The sequence below is a fragment of the Miscanthus floridulus genome, chromosome 2, assembly GCF_019320115.1.
Source record: "Miscanthus floridulus cultivar M001 chromosome 2, ASM1932011v1, whole genome shotgun sequence".
NCBI lineage: Eukaryota > Viridiplantae > Streptophyta > Magnoliopsida > Poales > Poaceae > Miscanthus > Miscanthus floridulus.
The window spans coordinates 170,148,276-170,171,562 of record NC_089581.1 but is presented as its reverse complement, the minus strand read 5'-3'; positions in this window follow the sequence as shown (position 1 = coordinate 170,171,562).

Below are 23,287 nucleotides of genomic sequence, written 5' to 3'. Positions count from 1 at the left end.
GTCCGCCTCAATTACGATGGAAATCTCACGTCCTCCTTCCCATCCGCATACTCCCCCTATTCATCGGCAGTAGTCTTCAAGTCTTCCTTCATCGGCATACTCCCTGTTTGTTCATCGGCAGTAATCTTCAAGTCTTCCTTTCATCGGGCCTATTCCCTGTTTCATCGGCATGTTAGTCTTCAAGCCTCCTTCATCGGCATCGACAATAACACCCTCCCAACCTCACTCGGCAAACGCCCGAGTCCAATCAACCTTTACATCGACCATCACCAGCTATCGGCAACCATCTTTACAAACTGGCTTTCATTGGCTATCAAATATTCAATAACTTTCCCCTTGCCCGATTAGTCCACTCGATTATTTTGACAGTGGCAAAAACGGTGTCAACCACATGCCCCCCAATTTCGGAGTATAAAACCATTAATGCTCCGAAATTTACTCCAGATAACGCTTGCCTTTGCCCGATTACCGTAACTCATTCTCCAAGCCAAAACTTGATTTGCTATCAAATCCAACCAAATCTAATCTTGATTCACGCACTTCAGTAAATATCGCACAATCGCCAACCACTCTTGCCTTGATTACGGTTGAGATACCAAAACAATAACCCATCGGCAAGATCTTAACATGATAATGCTGCCATTTTCAGAATTAAAATATCATATATCTATATCCCTTCCAAGTCATGATTACTTGTTATCAACTCATCTGTACAATCCCTTGATTATCGCGCGAACAATTACCATATCCCTCTGAACCGCCTTGACCTATATGCGCGCGACATAGAGATAAGTCCAAAATACCCTTATTCTGGGCGGCTTATAAATAGATTTCTCCGGAACCCTCATTTTCTATCTTTAGCCTCCAATCCTTGGCATTCTCTCTCTCCGGCGGCGACTCCGACGAACAACCGCGCGACCTCAACCAACAAGAACCCTTCTCCGGCGCTAACTCCAAGTTTCCGGCTCGTACCTCCACCTTCCTCAAGACAATGGCCATCAACTTCGACGTCCCCGTGGTTCGCTCCACTTCCATTACCTTTTACTTTGATCTTTTTGTAAATTCATTCAGTTGGTGATTCTTCCTTTCTTCTGTCTTCTGGATTTCATAACCTTAGGAACTGCGCAACAAATTAGTTATCCCAACCGATCAACCGCACGTCCAATGCCTTGGACCAATGGACAACCTAGATCCAACCGATCTAATCAATGCAGAGGTTAACAGAATCCCCTTTAGAGCCCAAAATTTCTCTCTGAATTTGTGGAAAGACACATTCCGATCTTGGCCCAAAACTACCATAGGGTGGAAAGATTGGTACTTGAGGGTTAATAGATCGATGCAAGTATACTGGGCAGAACAAAGGTTAGACCAATGCATCAGGCTCTCTATTGCCGATATGCAGAGAAATGAATCAATGATAATTGCAGCTGCTTATTTCTGGTCAGATACGACCAATACTTTTATGTTTGGACATGGCCCAGCTACTCCTACCCTTGCCGATGTCCACATGCTTACTGGCTTGGACATCTCAACTGCCGATGAAGGCTCCATCTATGGTAGAAAGTCTGAATATAGGGTGAATACCCGCAACATCGGCGGTTGGACAGGATATATTCAAGAATACTAGAAAACCGGGACACTTAGCCAGAGGGAACATGCCACATTCCTGAATATGTGGTTAGAAAAATTTATCTTCTGTGGTCGATCAGTAGGACCAACCAACGCCTTCCTCCCTGCAGCTGAACTTTTGGCTAATGGCGTAAGGTTTCCTCTAGGCCGATACCTTCTGAGCTCCACTTATCATCTTCTTCATCAAGTGTCTCAGAAACTTTTGCTTGGCGAACCCATCGGCAACCTGGGAGGCCCGTGGTGGTTTATCAACATGTGGCTGAACGCCCATATGCACAAACGTTTGCAATGGGACTTTTTTGCTCAACAATTCCCACGAGAAATTGCTGAAGACTATGTGCTTGGGGATGATGAATCGGCAACACGCTCACCCCTCAATTTTGGTGAAGCCATAATTGTTCTTCCTGGAACAGAAGCCAACGAAGACCAAATCGGCAGATTCTTTCAAAGCTTCTACAATGGTCTTTCCCGTGATCATAGGGCCTAGGTGCCTTATATTGACGAAGAAAACAGATTCCCCCTTCTTTTCAACTTTGCCGATGACATTCTGAATCAAGATAATGAGCTCATGATGGCTATCATCACTCCCAGGGTGATTCCAGTAAACACATTCGGCAGCGGGAAAAACACCAACATTACATATGAATTTTACAACCCATCGGCAGTATCCCGCCAATTGGCTTTTGGGCAATTGCCAATCAAACTCTGCTTTGCCGATGTGATCAAACCCAGGGAAACAATCACCTGTGGAACAGATTGGAACAAGGTAGTACAACTCTCCCCCGATGCCGATACTACAGATGTTGATATATCCACCTGGACACCAATATCTTTCATCACCGAGTCATATAAGCAATGGTGGCGAGAGTGGAAAGAACAACTGTTCGCAACTTCTGTTCACACATATCGGCACATGATCGACTCTGAATATGCCATCCCTGACGACGCGGTAAGTTTCCTTTAACTCCCTTCTGCTTTTCCCTTCATATATCAGTAACTGATTCTCTTGTAACAGGTTAACAACCCAGCACCATCGGTGAGTAAAAGTGGGAAACCCTTCAACCTCCGGCCTGTTTCCCCAACATCGCCGATCGGCTACAACGCTCCCACCTTAGCCGCTTTGACCCACCAGAAGATTCGTACCAAGACCATCACTTCTAAGTCCAAATTGGCTACATCCAGGGCTACTCCATCGGCCGCTGCTACAACCTTGGTCAAAGCCTTTAAGGTAACAACCTTGTTTATTTTCACTTATGCCGATCACAAACTGTATTAAGCTTAATCATCAGGGGGTAAGAGCTGCTACTGGATCATCATCGGCAATTCCGCCGATATCAAGCACCACTCCTTCAGAGGTAGCTTCTTGACTTTACATTTTATCTGTTAAATATCATATCTTACACTTTGTTTTGCAGCAACAATTGGGTACATCGGCAAACGTACCAGATGTCCAAGCTTCACAACCAACAAGTGTCGATGCCCCCCAGCCAATCGTTGCCGATGCTCAAGCAAAGCGCAAAGCTTTAACAGATACTGAAGCACAGCCAAAACGACAAAGGTCTATGCCGATCCCTACATCTGCCCCAATGTCATCGGTCATCATACCTCAAGAGCCCACCACCGATGAAGTCACAGAGGATATCCCATCGGCAAGCTCAGCCGATCCTCCACACGACATACTCCAGGTTGCTTCCTCCAGTCAAGCACAGGAAATTGCCTTGAAATAGGTAAACCAATCAGCCTATCTGATTTTACAATACTCATACTTACCCCTAACTGATCTCCTTTTCTTTCTCTCAGGAACAAGATTCCCCGAACAGCCTATTTTCCTTTGCCATTGACATTTCTGACGACGATGGAGAGGAGACAAGTTCTTCCCTCGCACTGGGAACAATATCGTCAGAGACTAAATCCAAGTTGGAAACCCTCCTGAACTTGCTACAGCAAGGTACCGCCCAACTGGTAGATGACTCGGACCCTGCAAAGGCAATTTTCAAAACAATTCGTGGCCAGGTCCCTGCCGATGTTGAAGAAGTACTCTTCCCAGCAGCTCACTTAGAAAGCCGCCAACTGCAATATCAACGGGCTGCTCAGCGCATTGCCGATAGAGCAGCTCAAGCTCAACTTAAAGAAGAGATGCTACAACTGAAACAAATCGCTGATGAGAAGCACAAGGGCATCGTCAACTTGTAGACTTCGGGTGCTGCACTTAAGCAGAAAATCTTGGATCTATCGGCAAGGAAGGCAGCTCTATTGGCTGAATTGAAAGAAATCGATGCAGCCTTAACTCATGCTCAACAAGAAGAAAGCCAGCTACCCAATGCCGTCAAAGCCCTTCAGCAAGAAAGAGATATCCAAGCTCGCAAGGCTTTAGCCATGAAGAAAAAACTCAAGCCTGTGGAGGGTACTGCCGATGACGATATCAAAGAAATGGAGGAAGCCGACCAGATTCGCCTGCGTGCGATATTAGCTATCCAATCCTTGTTGAACGTGTAATCTTATTTATTGTATCGGCACTTTATGAGACATTGACATCCTTGCATAATTCTAGCCGATAGTACTGTTATCGGCACTTGTACTTTTATGCATCTATCCAGATACTAGGGTAATATTTCTTTAAATATTTTCCATTTAACGCTCTGGGAAACACAACCCCTTCGAGGGTTTCTAAAATATATGCATTACCAGGAACAGACTGATTTATCCGATATGGACCTTCCCAATTGGGAGACCACTTTCCAAACTTTGAACTTTTAGTCCCAATCGGTAAAATCAATTTCCAGACCAGATCTCCATCGGCAAACTCTTTTACTTTCACCTTCTTGTCATACCATCTAGCTACTCTTTTCTTATTTTCTTCGATACTAACTAAAGCCCTTAACCGATGACCCGCCACATCTTCCAACTCATCCTTCATAAGAGTATTATAATCATCGGCTGTCAGCTGATTTTGAGAATGTATTCGTCTAGAGCCAACCTTAATTTCCCAAGGCAATACTGCATCGTGTCCATATACTAACTGATAAGGCGTTACTTTGGTTGCACCATGATATGACATCCGATATGACCACAAGGCTTCATTTAATACTGTATGCCACCTCCTAGGATTTTCTTCAATTTTGCGCTTAATGAGTTTGATGATCCCTTTGTTAGAAGCCTCAGCTTGACCATTAGCTTGAGCATAATATGGAGAAGAATTTAAAATTTTAATTCCCATACCTACAGCAAACTCATCAAATTTTCCTGATGTAAACATAGTACCCTGATCGGTAGTGATAGTCTGAGGAATACCAAATCGGTAAACAATATGCTCTTTCACAAAATCAATCATATTGACCGATGTCACCTTTTTTAAAGGAATTGCCTCAACCCACTTTGTGAAATAATCGGTAGCAACCAGAATAAATTTATGTCCTTTACTCGATGGCGGATAAATCTGACCAATGAGATCAATAGCCCATCCCCGGAACGGCCATGGTTTGATTATAGGATTCATAGCCGATGCAGGCGCTCTTTGAATATTACCAAACTTTTGACACCCCTGCCATCCCTTAAAATATTTAAAACAATCTTCAAGAATAGTCGGCCAAAAGTACCCATTCCTTCTGATCATCCATTTCATCTTGAAAGCCGATTGATGTGCCCCACATACTCCTTCATGAATTTCACCCATTAAGCTTTTCGATTCATCATTGCTAACACATCTGAGTAAAACTCCATCTATAGTTCGATAATATAATTCATCATCGAGGAGCACATATTTGGTAGCTTGGAACCTTATACGTCTCTCAACCTTTCTATATGGATCCTTTAAATAATCGACAATCTCCTTCCTCCAGTCATCGGTATCAACTGCCGATGTTAGCACTTCCTGAATAGGCTGATACCCTGAAGCATGCTGAGCTAGTCGATTAGCTTCTTCATTATGCAATCGAGAGATATGTTCAAGACGAAAATCTCTAAATCCTTTCAATAATTGCAAACACCTTTCATAATACGAAATCAAAGCTTCACTTCGGCATTCATAAATTCCAGCCAATTGATTTATAACTAGCATAGAATCGCCAAAGATTTCAACAACATCGGCACGTATCTCCTTCAGCAATTCTAACCCCTTTATCAAGGCTTGGTATTCAGCTTGATTATTTGTCGCTGTAGCAACAATCGGCAATGAAAACTCATACTTCTTTCCTTGAGGTGAAATTAACACAATGCCGATACCTGCCCCTTCACCACACGTGGACCCATCGAAGAAAAGTGTCCAGGGAGCAATCCCCAGAGAATCCACCGTATTACAATGCTGAGTGACAAAATCAGCCATCACTTGCCCTTTAACTGCCTTAGTTGATTTGTAGCGTAGTTCAAATTCTGATAATGCTAAAATCCATTTGCCGATTCTACCACTTAATATCGGCATCGACAGCATATATTTGACCACATCGTCTTTGCATATGATCGTACATTCGGCAGATAACAAATAATGCCTTAACTTGACACAAGAAAAGTATAAACACAGACACAATTTTTCGATGGCCGAATACCTCGTCTCAGCATCCACTAATCTTCTGCTCAAATAATAAATAACACGTTCTTTCCCTTTAAATTCTTGAATAAGAGCTGAACCGATAACTGCATCATCAGCTGACAAATATAACCTGAAAGGCTTCCCATGTTGAGGTGGAACTAGCACTGGAGGATTTGATAAATATTTCTTAATTTCATCAAGGGCTAATTGCTGTTCAACTCCCCATACAAATTCCTGATCAGCTTTCAATTTAAGTAGTGGGCTGAAAGCCTTGATCTTACCCGACAGATTAGATATGAATCTTCTAATGAAATTAATCTTACCGATCAAAGATTGTAATTCAGTCTTATTGGCAGGAGCAATCACCTTGTTAATTGCATCAATAGACTTCCTACTGATTTCAATGCCCCGCTGATGCACCATAAAACCCAAGAATTGTCCTGCCGATACACCGAATGCACATTTATTAGGATTCATCTTCAATCCATGCTTCCTTGTGCACTCCAGTATCTTTCGCAGATCGGCTAAATGTGCTGTGATATCTCCAGACTTAATCACTACATCATCAATGTAGATCTCCACTAATGTGCCGATGTACTCATGAAAAATAAAGTTCATAGCCCTTTGATAAGTAGCACCGGCATTTTTCAAACCAAACATCATGACTATCCACTCGAACAACCCCACATGACCTGGACATCTGAAAGCAGTCTTGGGAATATCTTCCTCAGCCATGAATATTTGATTGTAACCTGCATTACCATCCATGAAGCTGATAATTCGATGTCCAGCCGCAGCATCAATCAACAAATCAGCAATCGGCATTGGATAGCCATCCATCGGTGTGGCTTTGTTGAGATTCCTGAAATCAATATAGACACGAAGTTTTCCATTTTTCTTATAAACAGGAACCACATTAGAGATCCACTCTGCGTATCGACATTGCCGAATAAACTTTGCTTCAATTAATTTAGTTATTTCGGCCTTAATGTCAGGAAGTACATTAGGGTTGCATCGGCGCGCCGGCTGCTGATGTGGCCGAAATCCAGATTTGATAGGTAACCGATGTTCAACTATCGATCGGTCTAATCCAGGCATCTCAGTATAATCCCAAGCAAAACAATCTTTATATTCTTTTAACAAATCTGTTATTCGCTGCTTACACTTGGAATCTAACTTAGCACTAATAAAAGTAGGTCTTGACCTATCACCATCACCGATATCTACTTCTACTAAATCATCTGCCGATGTGAACCCTTGACCTAATTTTCCATCATCGGCAAACCTATCCATTAAAACTCCTCTTCAGAACCGACTGCTTGGATCGGTGGAATTTCATAATCAGCAACTCTAAGGAACTCTTTTTCCCAAGCTTCTCCTGATATGCATTTAGTTCGCTCATAAGTATCTGATTCTGCCAATGCGATGATATAAGAAGAATCACCAGGGACGACCTCAATCTTATCTCCAATCCACTGTACGAGGCATTGATGCATTGTAGAAGGAACACAACAATTAGCATGAATCCAATCCCTCCCTAGAAGCAGATTATATGCACCCTTGCCGTTGATAACAAAGAACGTCGTTGGCAAGGTTTTGCTGCCGATGGTCAATTCAACGCACACTGCCCCTTTAGCCGGTGACACATTGCCTTCAAAATCTTTCAACATCATATCGGTTTTGGTCAAGTCTTGATCTCCTTTACCAAGTTTCTGATACATCACGTAAGGCATAATATTAATCGCAGCCCCTCCATCAATAAGTACCTTAGACACAGGCTGCCCATCAACTCTGCCCTTCACAAATAAAGCCTTAAGATGCTGTCTCTCGTCATCGGTAGTTTTCTCAAAAACAGCCATCATTGGATCTAGTGTTAGCTGAGCTACTTGATCAGAGAGAACAACTTCTTCCTCATTATCAGATAGTGCCAGAAACTCCATCGGCAACATGAATACCATATTAACATCTGCCGATGGACCCTTATTTTTGTGTTTTACCTGCCACTGCTGATGACCAGGCCTTTCATTGGAGGAATTTTCCTCTTGGTATAAATCCTCCTGACGCTCACGTTACATCCTCCTTCTCTGCGTCTTTGTCAGACCCTCTGGGCACCATCGAGGAAACTTGGTTTTCCAAACCGGCTGATAACAAGTCCTAGTTGGTTCTACACGACGTATGTTAGGGTCCCTATAGAATATTTCCTCATCGGGAACTCTTGCGTTTGCCATCTCCTCAAGCTCCTCTTGATTCCTTGGAAAATATCCAGCGCGTTTACCAAGCCTCTCATGTACACTAAGTCTGCCCCCCAGCCGATCATGCACTGATGCTCTGCCTCTGATCGGCTCGTTGATAGACAAACCCTGATTACCACGTTGAAATCTCCTTTCTGAACGATTGACTCTGTAATAACCATTACACTCAGGGCAATTTTCAACAGTTGGCAATTTAATACCTTCTTCCCAGCAATGGATGAAAAACGGACATCTCCAATGATCTTTATGTCGATTCCATTCTTCCTGACGTCTCATTTCTTGCTGTTGTCGATATCGGTCATTACGTTGACGCCAACCCTCCTGCTGCCTTCGATGAGTAATCACAATGCCAGGTCGAGGAGGATTTTTGGAACTACTGCTTTCTCCTAGCAAACCCTTACTCTTTGCATCATCGGTAGTTATCCGATGTTGGGGGTCCACTGACGCGTTTTTCTCAGCAGCCTCTGACGTCAATACCTTGGTCTTTCCTTTGGCATCCAACATATTTGCTGGAAAAGGGTGTTGATCAATTTTCATCGGCTTCTGGGTCTTGGAAGTACCAAACTTAATTCTCCCAGATTCAATAGCCGATTGTAACTGTTGCCTGAATACCTTGCACTCATTTGTACTGTGTGAAGTTGCATTGTGCCATTTGCAGTACAAAATCTTCTTCAACTCTTCTGACGATGGGATCACATGGTTAGGTGACAGCTTAATTTGGCCCTCTTGAAGCAGAAGATCAAATATTTTATCGGCCTTGGTGATATCAAAGGTAAACTTTTCTGGCTCTTTTTGACCAAAGGGACAGGATATCGGCTTTTTATTCTTAACCCACTCAGCTAAGCCGATAACTGGTTCTTCATCAGAGTCAGAATCTCCTACTTCTTCAACAAATGATACCTTTTTACTCCAGTTCTTTTTAGGTTCAAAAACCCTAGTATCTTGATCAGAGATCCTTTGCACCAGATGACTGAGGCTTTCAAACTCCTGAGAAGCATATCTGTCTTTAAGATGTGGCAATAACCCTTGGAAAGCTAGATCGGCAAGCTGCCGATCATCCAGCACCAGGCTGTAGCACTTGTTTTTTACATCTCGTAGCCTTTGTACAAAGCTCTCTACCGATTCATCATTACGCTGTCTCAATTTTACTAAATCGGTAAGCTTCTTTTCATGGATTCCAGCAAAGAAATACTTATGGAATTGTTTTTCTAGATCAGCCCAAGTAATAATAGAATTTGGTGGTAATGAAATGAACCATGTAAATGCTGATCCAGACAAAGATGATGAAAATAATCGAACTCTTAATTCATCTCTGTTAGCTGCCTCTCCACATTGAATAATGAAGCGATTGACATGTTCCATTGTTGATGTATCATCTTGCCCAAAGAATTTAGTGAAATCCGGTACCTTGTACCGATTTGGGAGAGGAATTAAATCGTATGCAGGAGGGTATGGAGTTCGATAAGAATAAGTATTGACCTTGGGCTTTATCCCAAACTGATCCTTCACAATTTCTGCTATCTTATCAGCCCAAAAAGCATCAGCCTCCTGCTGACGAACTGGTTGAATTTCTACAGGAGGTGCTTGCTGACTTCCCTCCACATATCTTTGTAGCCCACGATCTCCAGCAATCGGCATATTTGCCGTTACTTGTGGTCCATTAGCCTGTTGGAAAGGATTCATCGGCTGGGCTGCCGATGGTTGATTCTGGAAACCAGCTTGCATATGACCTTGTTGAATCCCTGCAACCTGCTGATTTCGCTGAACTGTATGTTGAACAGGTAACTGTCCTGACCAATCATTATTAGAACTCATCGGTACAAAACTTACCGATGGCTGGTAATTTGCTGATATTGTTGGATAATTATAACTGGTTTGAGGCATGAACTGAACCCCAGTTTGACTCATAGCAGGGGCTTTCTGCTGCATCGGCAGTATGCTCGCCGATAGACTTGAATTGAATGTTTGAACCATAGGCATCTAGAAACCTCCTGGAGTTGGTTGTACAGAAGTAGTTGTGGCATATTGAGGCACTTGAGCCATCGGCGAAACGGCCGATGGTATAGGCGCTCTTCCTACTGCATCAAACACTTGAGGTAATCTAGGATTGAAAGCAGATGACTCTGGAGGCATGCCATATCCCCACCAATTAGTAGGAATCTGGCTATTCTGAGACACAGGGCCTGACATAGCTGATGCCGATAGATCTGTATTAAGCTGAATTCGCCCTCCTGGTAGTACCTGATCTGATTGTATCGGTGTAGATTGAATATTAGGTGAGCCTGCCAATACTGGAGGGGAAGTAACTTCTGTACCCACAACGGCCGAAGGAGCCGATGGAGTTTTGACAGATGCCAGCTCTGGTTGATGATAGGCAGGCCCCACGTAATGTGGTGCCGCTTGTCCTTCTTTGAGAGTTTGAACCACAGCATTATGAACAGTATTGGACAGCACATTGGAATGATTAATCAAAGCATGATTTACTGCAGAATTAACCATCTCTTGAAGTTTACCAGGATTGGAGTCAAAGGTAACCTGCCGAGGCAACGGCAAATCTTGCTTCTGGATGACTTGTCCACTCTTGTTCAAGCTAAACGATCTCAGACAAAGCTGCTTGTATTCTTCTACAGCCTTTTCCATAGCCTGCCTCTGTTCTTCCTTGAGATCTTCTTCTGATACTGCGATAATGTTCCCTGGATCGATCTCGGAATTGAACATATTGATTGATTGGTCCCACCGGGCGTGCCAAAAGATGTGTTGATGCAAAAGTGATCTGCAAACACAAAGGGCTAATACCCGAATCGATATCCAAAGCGTGCCAGTCGATTTGACCTGCTAATCGACAAGGATGAAGATACGAACACTTTGGTCCTGACAACAGCGATACGCCCGGAAGTCACGGCCAAGAGGTGCTCACGCGGAACTCGAGAATCGCCGAAGGTCGCACTGAAGCGATGCAGCTCGCCGAATCAATGAGAACTCGTAAAAAGGAAAAATGTGCAAATTGACGAAGTCGCCGAAAAGTAAGTAGATGCAAATAGGAGTAAAAATTGGTTTTGATATTGATTGATATATATCTTTCTATTACATTGCCCCTTACTCCATATTTATACCCTGATCTAAAGAGACACAACCAAACACAACTAGGACACCAATCCCATATCTAAGGAAACACGTGACTCTTACATGAATCATAACCTAACAAATACAGAAAAGGAAATCAACTCCTATCTATTTCCCTGTCCGCCTCAATTACGATGGAAATCTTACCGTCCTCCTTCCCATCGGCATACTCCCTATTCCATCGGCAGTAGTCTTCAAGTCTTCCTTCATCGGCATACTCCCTGTTTCATCGGCAGTAATCTTCAAGTCTTCCTTCATCGGCATATTCCCTGTTTCATCGGCAGTAGTCTTCAAGCCTCCCTTCATCGGCATCGACAATAACACCTCCAACCTCATCGGCAACGCCCGAGTCCAAATCAACCTTTACATCGACCATCACCAGCTATCGGCAACCATCTTTACAAACTGGCTTTCATTGGCTATCAAAATATTCAATAACTTTCCCCTTGCCGATTAGTCCACTCCGATTATTTTGACACGTGCAAAAAACGGTGTCAACACATTTTTAGGAACTTAACAGAATTTATTTCACAAATTTTGGATACTTATATGAATTGATATTAATTTCCAAAGTTCAACTTAGAATGCAAAATATAAAACTATTCATATTTTCTAGAAAAACAAAAAATGAATTCAACCCACGCGGCCCACTAACGAGCGGCGTGGCCCACATGCGCGCAGTGCACGCACACACGACCCGTAGGCACGACCCACACAAGACGCTACCCATCTGCGCGTAAATGGCCCACGACGGGGAGGCCCGTGTGCGCCAGCATCTTCGCAAAAACACCCTTGAGCTACTGATGATTCACCTTGAGGTCCGCAACACCATTCCTACAAACTGCTCTTTTACAAATAAGCCCCTCCCCATTCGCTTCTTTACCACGGGTCGGTCCTCTGGCCACCCCCGCGCGCACCGGCGCGACGGTGATCGCACTGGACCGCCATGCCGGTCATCCGGGCTCCTCCCTGCCCCCTCTAAGGGCCCGATGCTCTCCAAGATGCAGACGCGAATCGATGGGCGGTGAAGAGATGAGCGGAGACGTGGTCAGGAGCTCCCTCCACGGTGGCGAACACCCTACGACGACGGCAGCCGTGTTCTAGTGAGCCTAGGTACAACCGAGGTGATAGAACCAATGGGTAGACGTTAGAAACTCACCCCGCAGCTACCTGTGGTGGTGGCTTGACTAGGGATGGACTGGGCGTGTTTGGCCATGCGCACACAGTAAGCTCGACGACGGACTGTGGTGGCACCAGGAAAGCAGGGACGGTACAAGTGGGGTGCACAGGGGATAGAGGGAATCAAGGTAAAGACAATGATGCCACAGAATTGGATGCTAAAGCTCTATGAAGGGGTGCTCTAGAGTGGCTTGAAATCGACCATAAGATGACCGACGACGGGGAAAACTCTAAATTAGAGCTCAGCATCGCATGGTTGGGGCAGCGGGCGGGCTTGGCACGTAGCTAGGTTCCCAATTGAGCCTCTGGTGAGCGCAATTACTCCAGAGGTGACCAAGCGCTGCGGTTTGCTTTGGCGCGGCTCGATCGGGCCAACGCGATGCCATTCAAGGCGGCGGTGGTTGGGAAGCACGACATGGCATTTGCCACTTAATAGAAGAGGACAAAGGCGTGACTGAGGATGGCTACATGCATGGGAAAACAAGGGCGGCAGCGACAGTGGCATGGTGAGCAGAGGGACACTGTGCCTCCTTGGTGGGACGCGGATGCCAGGTGGAGCAGGTGCACATGGGGGTGTTGTGACCCTATGCGCGTAATGCACTCGACATGACGACGTGGCGCAGAGGGAACGTGCGCGTGTTGGCGACAGAGGCTATGACCATGCAATGCCACGGCACCCTGAGCGAAAATGATGGCAGCGTCTGGCAGAGCAGAGCTGAGCAATAGAGCGATGTGGGCGGCCCTAGAGGCACCAACAGCAGTGCCAGCAGCAGCGCGCATCGCGGCAGTGAGGGACAGCTGCAGGCTAGGGCTGCCGGCCACAGTGGCCAGCTGAGATTGGCCAGACATGCACATGGCTCAGGAGCGCGGTGACCGCGCCCACATGAGAAACCTGACCAAGAACGTGCCATGCACGCTTTTTAAAGCATTCGAAAAATCTAAAACATTGATCCAATCGCCAAACCATTTTTGCTATACTTAAGAGGGTATATTAGGCTACTAAACAAGCCATAATACAACACCACTCCTTAATCCAATTTCTATACAAAAAATACCAAACATAGCTTTGTCAATCCATTTTCAGACTTAAGAAATAGACTAAGTCTTGAGTTGGATTTGCTTCAAATTCGATTTCCAAGCTATTAGAAATATTAGCTAGTGATATCATTTTTCGACCGCAGGTATTTCATCGTCATCTACAAAGTTTGTAGTTCAAACTTTTTTCAAGTATCGCATATATGTTCCATAGCATTTTTGCTTAATAAAAATTGGGTTTAAACCCTAAATGATATAACATAACTATGGAATCAACTTTCGTTTCGCACTTCTATTGATCGTTTTGAGTTACAGAATTTGATCTACACTATATATTACATGTAGTAACACCTAAACACGATGCTCATGACATGTTTTAGCTAATGATTTATAGTGTAAGACCGAGGGTGTTACAAATCTACCCCCCATAAACAAAATCTCGCCCCGAGATTTTGTGTGCCTAGTGTAGGAAAAGAGATAAGAAGTACATTTCATTGTAAACAACTATGCCAGTGAACTAGAAAGAAGGTGGGGATAATGCTTCGAGATATAACTTTCTTGTTCACACATTGCTTCATTCTCTGAGTGATTTTGCCACTGAACTTTATAGAACTTCACCAAACTATTTCTAGTCACTCTTTCTTTTTTGTCCAAGATCTTGACAAGATGCTCAATATACAACAAGTCAGGCTGGAGGGTTAGTCCTTCAATTTCCATAGCTTCATCAGGGACCCACAAACATTTCTTCAACTGAGATACATGAAACACATTGTGTACCGCTGCTAAAATATCTAGAAGTTGGAGACAATAAGCAACCAGGCCATACCGCTCTAAAACCTTGTAAGGGCCCACGTATTGAGGGGCTAGCTTGCCATGGATACCAAACCGATGCCCCCCTCTCATAGGAGACACCTTGAGGTACACATGATCCCCAACTACAAACTATAAAGGCCTTCTTCGCTTGTCTGCATAAGTTTTCTATCGACTCTGAGCTGCCTTCAAATGACTTTGAATAATACTGACTTGCTCTCGAGCTTCTTTGATGAAATCAGGCTCAAAATATCCATGGTCTCCCACTTCAACCTAGTTAAGTGGTGTCATACATTTCTTTCCATATAGAGCTTCAAATGGTGCCATACGAATGCTTTCTTGATAGCTATTATTGTAAGAAAACTTAGCTAAGTTCAAGCATCCATCCCACTTCTCAGGAAAAGAAATGACACAAGCTCTCAACATATCCTCAAGTACCTGGTTTACCCTTTCTGTTTGGCCGTCAGTTTGTGGATGATAAGCTAAACTTCAGAGGAGACTAGTACTAAGACATTCTTGGAGTTGCTCCCAAAAGCGAGAGACAAAGACTGGCCTTCTATCAGAGATGATAGTAAGAGGAACTCCATGCACGGTCACAATCCGGTCAAAATACAACTTGGCAAACTTTCTGGCTGAATATCTGGTATCCACTGGGAGAAAATGAGCGGACTTGGTAAGGTGATCCACAATGACCCAAATAGAGTTATAGCCCTTGGACATGTGGGGTAAACCCATAATGAAATCCATGGAAATATCTTCCCATTTCCAAATAGGAATAGGCAAGGGCTGCAAAAATCCTGGGGTACGCATATGGTCTGCCTTAATTCGACCACAAGTATCGCACTCCACAACATACTTGGTGATATCCTGCTTCATATTGGACCACCAATACAAGTGGCACAAATCATGGTACACCTTGTTACTCCCTGGGTGGATGGACAACTTGGAATGATGAGCTTCATTTAAAATCTTTCTTCTAATCTCCTCATTTGATGAAACCACCAATCTATTCTTGAACCTTACTACACCTATCTCATCAATGCTAAACTGAGGACCACGCCCTTTGGTAATTAATTTCTTGATGTGAGGAATTTCTAAAGTGTCTTGCCTTTTCTCTATCATAATTTGGTCAATTAAATAATAGACTAGAGCAATGTGAGCTAGCACCTTGGCATGGTTGAGAGACAAAGGTGTTTCTTCAACCTGATATGACTTCTGGCTCAAAGCATCAGCTACCACATTAGCCTTTCTAAGATGGTAATGAACTTCCAAATTATAATCCTTGATTAATTCCAGCCACCTCCGTTGCCTCATGTTTAGCTCAGACTGAGTAAAAATATATTTGATGCTCTTATAATCTGTAAAAATATGTACTTTATTTCCCAATAAATAATACCTCTAAATTTTTAGAGCGTGCACCACAGCAGCCACCTCAAAATCATGGGTGGGATAATTCACCTCGTGCTTTTTTAGCTGACGTGAAGCATAAGCTATCACACGCCCACTCTGTATAAGCACACATCCCAACCTCGTCTTCGAGGCATCACAATATACATCAAAAGGTCGGTCAATATCTGGTTGGGCAAGAACAGGAGCAGTGGTAAGAAATTTCTTCAGACTTGGAAGGCTTTTTCACATGCCGAACTCCATACAAACTGGGCATCTTTCTAGAGCAGCTTGGTCATCGGCTAAGCTGTTTTGGAGAAGTCTAGAATGAAGCATCGATAATAACCAGCAAGACCAAGGAATTGACGAATCTAATACACTGACTTGGAAGACTTCCAATTTAACACATCATGCACCTTACTTGGGTCTATAAAGATACCTTCAGGTGTTAGAACATGTCCCAAAAACTGCACTCGATATAACCAACACTCACACTTGCTGAATTTAGCATACAGCTTGTGTTCCCTTAATTGAGTCAGTACTATCCGAAGATATTGGGCATGCTCTTCCTTGTTCTTGGAATATATCAAGATATCATCAATGAATACTACTACAAACTTATCCAACTCTGGCATAAAGACTGAATTCATGAGATACATGAAGAATGCAGGAGCATTAGTCAGGCCAAAAGACATGACTAGGTATTCATATAGCCCATATCTAGTAGAGAAAGTTGTCTTTGGTATATCTTGCGGTTGGATCTTGATTTGATGATAGCCTGAACGAAGATCAATCTTGGAGAAGACCTTGGCACCAGCTAGTTGATCTAACAAAGTATCAATATGTGGTAAAGGATACTTGTTCTTAATGGTTACCGCATTAAGAGGACGGTAATCCACACACATCCGAAGAGTACCATCCTTCTTTTTCATAAAAATGGCTGGACAACCCCATGGTAAAGAGCTAGGGCAGATAAATCCCTTCTCTAATAATTCCTCTAACTGCTTCTTTATTTCAGCCAATTCCTTCGGGGCCATGTGGTATGGGCACCGGGATATAGGAGCAATGCCAAGTTCCAACTCAATGGAGAACTCCATATCGCTATCTAGTGGCAACCTAGGTAGATCTTTAGGAAAGACATCTAGAAACTCATAAACCACAAGAATAGAGGCAAGATCAGGAGAAGCTTCAACATAAGCAGCAACAAGTAAGGCTGGATCTGAGGGCACAAGAAGAGACATCCTATCCTTAGAAGAAGGAACCCGTAACTCAACAACTCTTTGCTTTAGATCTAAGACTACCCCATATACACGCAACCAGTTTATTCCTAGAATTACATCAATACCTTGCCTAGGCAGCACCATAAACTAGAGGCGATAAGTGTGAGTGGCTAGCACTAATCCAACTATGTCCATTCGAGTATTAATGCACAACTACGCACCAGGAGTACTGATTCTATAGGCAATAGGTATAGCCATAAGAGATATATTGTGCCTTTGTACAAACCCCATGCTCATAAATGAATGCGATGCACCAGAATCAAAAAACACATATGCTGGGTGGGAATCAATGGTAAACATATCAGTCATCACCGGATTATTCTGCAAGATTTCCTCCGCCTTAGTGAAATTAACTTGCCCAGAGCGGCTTACTAGCACCTTCTTGATAATTGTCCACTTGATCAAACGGGAGTTAGCTGAGGGCTGAGCAGACTATGCAGGCTTATTCTACAGACACTCCCGAGCATAGTGGCCCTCCTTGCCACGCTTGAAACAAGCTCCAGGCTTGTTCTCCTGCCCCTAATGAGGTGGGACCTGCTATCCTTGGGGCTACTATTGTTGCTGCTGCACCTACTGGGTAGGTGCATGGTACTAGTTGGAAGGTGCCTGGTAGGTCTGCTGAGGCTGATGGAATGAATGCCCATGCGAAGTTTGATAGGGCACTCGCCTAACAACCTGTACCTTCTGCGCCTAGGGTGACTAGAAGACCCAGTAGCCACCCACTTATGCTTCCACTTAGCCTGAGAGTCACGCTGTAGTCCTTCCATGGCAATAGCAGCATTCATCATAGCACCAAAGGTCTGATAGTTTCCTGTGTACAACTCCTTCTGCAGACTGCAAGAGAGGCCATGATAGAAACAGTCCCTCTTCTTCTCATCAGTATCAACATGAGTCCCAGCATCCTATGATAGATGGTTGAACTTGTTTACATAGTCTATCACAGACATGCTCCCTTGCCTCAGGTCTAGAAACTCCATCAACTTCCTATTTAGAACAATTGTAGGAATGTAATACTCTCTGAAAGCAGCAGTAAACTCTTGCCAAGTCACATGGTGATCCATTGGCTACATGGAATTGAGCGTGTCCCACCATGCACTAGCAGAACCCAATAGCTGCTGCGCTGCAAAGCACACCATTTGCTCCTCAGTTACGGTGAGCAGAAACTTCTGCTCTAGAATATGAAGCCAATGCTCTGCATCCAGAGGCTCATCAGTCGGCATGAACATGGGTGGGTGCGTCTTCAAGAAATCCTAGTACGAGCAGGGTCCTTCGGGACCACGGTCACCACCCCCATTCCCACCATTGCCTCCGTGGCCTCCACGGGCGAAGCCACTGATAGCCTGTGCTAATAGCTCCATGGCACGGGCTGACTCATGACGAGCAGCCAATAACTCCGCCATCATCTCCGCGTGAGTCATCGGAGGCGGTAGTGGTGGTGGAGGAGGAGCCAGAAGTGGGGCCTATGGCTCTCCCCATTGTCGTTCTCATTGCCCCAGCCACTTTCACCTTGGCCTTCGCCAAGGCCATGGCCCGCTCCAGCATTGGTGCTCCCACGACCAGACCTTAGGTTCATCTATAAATAAATAGGAACCAACCATTAGGGATAATCCTCCAGATAAGGAACAAGAGACTAGAGAAATGATAAGACGTCTATTAAAGCACTCCTTTTAGGTTATCCTATTAATTCACTAATCAAAATTATACGTGTATGGGGAGTTTAGCTTAAGCAAGATTCTCTTTTCAGATGTATGCATCGGCCTACCTGTTCACTCAAGCTAGAATCTAGCGGCATTCGCAAAAAAATTTGGCACATCGCATACTCACTTTCCGCTTGCTAAACGATTCTTATGCAGCATAAGTTAGTGTACCTACAGAAACTTGATTAGATAAAACCAGTGCCGCTATTCTAGATAGACCATATTGCTAGGGCTTATACTTATTTATATAATTTTATCACATCCTACTTTTCGCAAAACTTTTGTTGGTCAAATTTTTAGGTTTTGAAAGGAGTTACGAAACTCGTAGGTCATTATTGGCTCTGGTACCACCTGTGGTAGAACCACACGAAATAACACACCTTCGAAGGCGCTCATCTTCCACCAGACACTAAGCACCCCAAAAGCTAGCTACATCAGGCGGATTTCGTCGAGCACACCCCAAGGGAGAACTTGAATAATCCACATTCTCGCCACCCAAGATCCAATAATGAGAACGAGTTTACAATACTTAGTCCATTTCATACAACTAGAATTCTAAGAAATACATTATTACAGTACCAAGTTCAGAGTGCGGAAATTAAATAGCGGAATTAAAATAAACATCTATCAATGATATACAAGGATCCATCTATACCCACCAGAAGAATCCTTCACACAACAGCTACTTCTCAAGCTGCACCTACAACAGGGGTAAATAAACCCTGAGTACATAATATACTCGCAAGACTTATCCGACTAGTGGGAATAATTTCCTGACTCTAAGGGATATGATAAGCTTTATGGTTTGCTAGGTTTCCCTTTTTTGCGGAAAGGAATACTAATAGTGAATCCTTATGTATGTTTATTATTAGCAGTCATGATTAGTTCATTATCTAACTATTCTATGTAAGCACATATTCTACTTTCAAGCAAGAGTTGAGCAAACAGTTCTATTTCATCACCTTTCATCTTCTAGTTCCTACTACGGTGCTAGACTGTAGACAAGCCGTACCGGATTACCCGACGATTCGTGAATCAATGTGCCTAGCTGGGTACCCGAAACACACGCCCCGCTTGTACCACATGCACAAGCAAGACCAACCCGCCACTCTCCTATCAAGGGGTCCAGGTCCTGTCCAAACTTGGACTCTAAGCCCCCACACATGAGTCCTGAACTCAGTGTGGTGCTTAGACCTCCACCATCCCCGCCTCTAATCAGTCGGTCCGAAAAGAGCCAGAACACACGATAAGAGAGCAATAAGCCTTTCCTGCTTCCATAAACAAGTATGTGCTTAGGATAATAAGTTTGTGACTTGCCTAGAACCCAATGCAACGGCCGGTCCTTAACCAACACAGACAGGGAAAACAGTGTAACCAAGCTATGCCCCGTTGGCCGTGGGACACAACCCCTTACACCCACCAATACCCATATCATATCCCTGCTCAGTCTCTATTTTTCCTTTCACCATTTAATCATAAGGGTGATAATAATAATCACATATTGTGAGTAACGACAGGTTACTCACGCTACCGAAAATCCTAAGCATAGCAGCTATGCGACCTATGCTAGTAGGACTCATAGGTTGGTATATCTATGCATGTAGTTTCCATAAAATGCATGTAATGTTAATGCACATCACATATATATATATATATATCTAGTGACCATTCAAAATAAGGGTTATGCACCAGGGCTCACCTTGGGAAGGCAGGGTGTCAGCAAAGTCAGCAACTAATGGCTATGAGGCTCCCTCCTGAATGAGGATCTCCACCTTGTACTCCTCGATTATCTCCTCATACTCCTACTTGTCCACAGTTATGAACTCTACCAACTCGTTATCTACATGCATGAAATGATGATGCAACACTTAGTAATACGACAACAGCAACTCTTAAAATAAGAATACATCTACCAAGCTACTAAGCTAGCTATAATGACTAAGATGCTAAGTTACCTATTATTCCCACTAAACAGGTATTAAACATTTCACGTATTATCTTAACAACTAAAGGCACCCTTATTCTTATCACCGATTTAATATATATACTACAATAAGGAGTACTTAGCCACCATATTTCTCAACCTATTCTAAGGCTACAAAAATTATAGTGAGCACATAATAATCTAATGAACCTACTATAAAAATTTCATGGCCAAAGCTATTACCAATTTGCCACAAAATTCCTATAATTATTAATCTAAATAACATTAACACTTTCAAATGATTTAATAGACCTAACATTAACACATACATGTATAAACTAGCCATACTATCAGATAGACAACATTTTTAGGAACTTAACAAAATTTATTTCACAATTTTTGGATACTTATATGAATTGATATTAATTTCCAAAGTTTAACTTAAAATGCAAAATATAAAACTATTCCTATTTTCTAGAAAAATGAAAACCGAATTCAACCCGCGCGGCCCAATAACGACCGGCGCGGCCCACATGCATGCAACACGCGCGCACGTGGGACCTGCAGATGTGGCCCACGCGGGACGCGGCCCATCCGCGTGTAAACGGCCCGTGACGAGGAGGTCGGCGCGCGCCGGCATCTTTGCAAAAATACACTTGAGCTACCGATGATTCACCCCGAGGTCTGCAACACTATTCCTATAGACTGCTCTTTTACAAATAAGCCCCTCCCCATTCGCTTCTTTACCACGGGCCGGTTCTCCGACCACCCCCGCGCACACCGGCGCGGCGGCGATGGCACTGGACTGCCACGTCGACCATCTGAGCCCCTCCCCGCCCCCTCTAAGGGGCCGATGCTCACCTAGATGTAGACGCGAATCGATGGGCGGTGAAGAGATGAGCGGGGACGTGGTCAGGGGCTCCCTCCACGGTAGCGGACACCCTACGGCGGCGGCGGCGGCCTTGTTCCAGTGAGCCTAGGTACAACCAAGGTGATAGAACCAATGGGTGGACGTTAGAAACTCACCCCGCAGCTACCTATGGTGGTGGCTTGACCAGGGATGAACCAGGCGTGTCCAGCCACGCGCACACGGCAAGCCCGATGTGGGACTGCGGTGACGCGGCCACGTCAGCGGTGCTGGGAAAGCAGTGATGGTACAAGTGGGGTGCGCAGGGGATAGAGAGAATCAAGGTGAAGACAATAGTGCCACAGAATTGGATGCTAAAGCTCTATGAAGGGGGTGCTCTAGAGTGGCTTGAAATCGGCCATAAGATGACAGGCGACGGGGAAAACTCCAAATTGGAGGTCGGCATTGCACGGCTAGGGCAGTGCGTAGCTAGGTTACCAATTGAGCCTCAGGTGAGTGCAATTACCCCAGAGGTGACCAAGCGCTGCGGTTTGCTTTGGCACGGCTCGGTCGGGCCGGCGCGACGCCATTCAAGGTGGCGGTGGCTGGGAAGCGCGGCATGATGTTTGCCACTTAATAGAAGAGGACAAAGGTGTGGCTGAGGACAGCTACACGCGTGGTAGAACAAGAGCGACAGTGACAGTGGCATGGTGAGCAGAGGGGCGCTGTGCCGCCTTGGCGGGACGTGGATGCCAGGTGGAGCAGGTGCACGTGGGGGTGTCGCGGCCCTACGCGCGTAGTGCACTGGACGTGACGACGCGGCATAGAGGGAACGTGCGCGTGTTGGCGACAGAGGCTACGACCATGCGATGCCACTACACCCTGAGCAGAAATGACGACAACGTCTGGCAAAGCAGAGCCGAGCAACAGAGCGATGTGGGCGGCCCTAGAGGCACCAACAGCGGCGCCAACGGCAGCGCACATCGCGGTAGTGAGGAGGGACAGCTGCAAGCCAGGGCTGCCGGCCACAGTGGCCAGCCGAGCTCGGCCAGACACGCGCGCGCGGCTCATGAGCACGGTGACTGCGCCCACGTGAGAAACCCGACCAAGAACATGCCATGCACGCTTTTTAAAGCGTTCAAAAAATCTAAAACATTGATCCAATCGTCAAACCACCTTTGCTATACTTAAGATGGTATATTAGGCTAATAAAACAAGCCATAATACAACACCACTCCTTAACCCAATTTCTCTACAAAAAATACCAAACATAGCTTTGTCAATCAGTTTTCAGACTTAAGAAATCGACTATCTTGAGTTGGATTTGCTTCAAATTCGATTTCCAAGCTATTAGAAATGTTAGCTAGTGATATCATTTTTCGACCGTAGGTATTTTATCGTCATCTACAAAGTTTGTACTTCGAACTTTATTCAAGTATCGCATATATGTTTCAAAGTATTTTTGCTTAATAAAAATTGGTTTTAAACCCTAAATGATATAACATAACTATGGAATCAACTTTCGTTTCGCACTTCCGTTGATCGTTTCGAGTTACAGAATTTGATCTACACTCTATATTACATGCATTAACACCTAAAC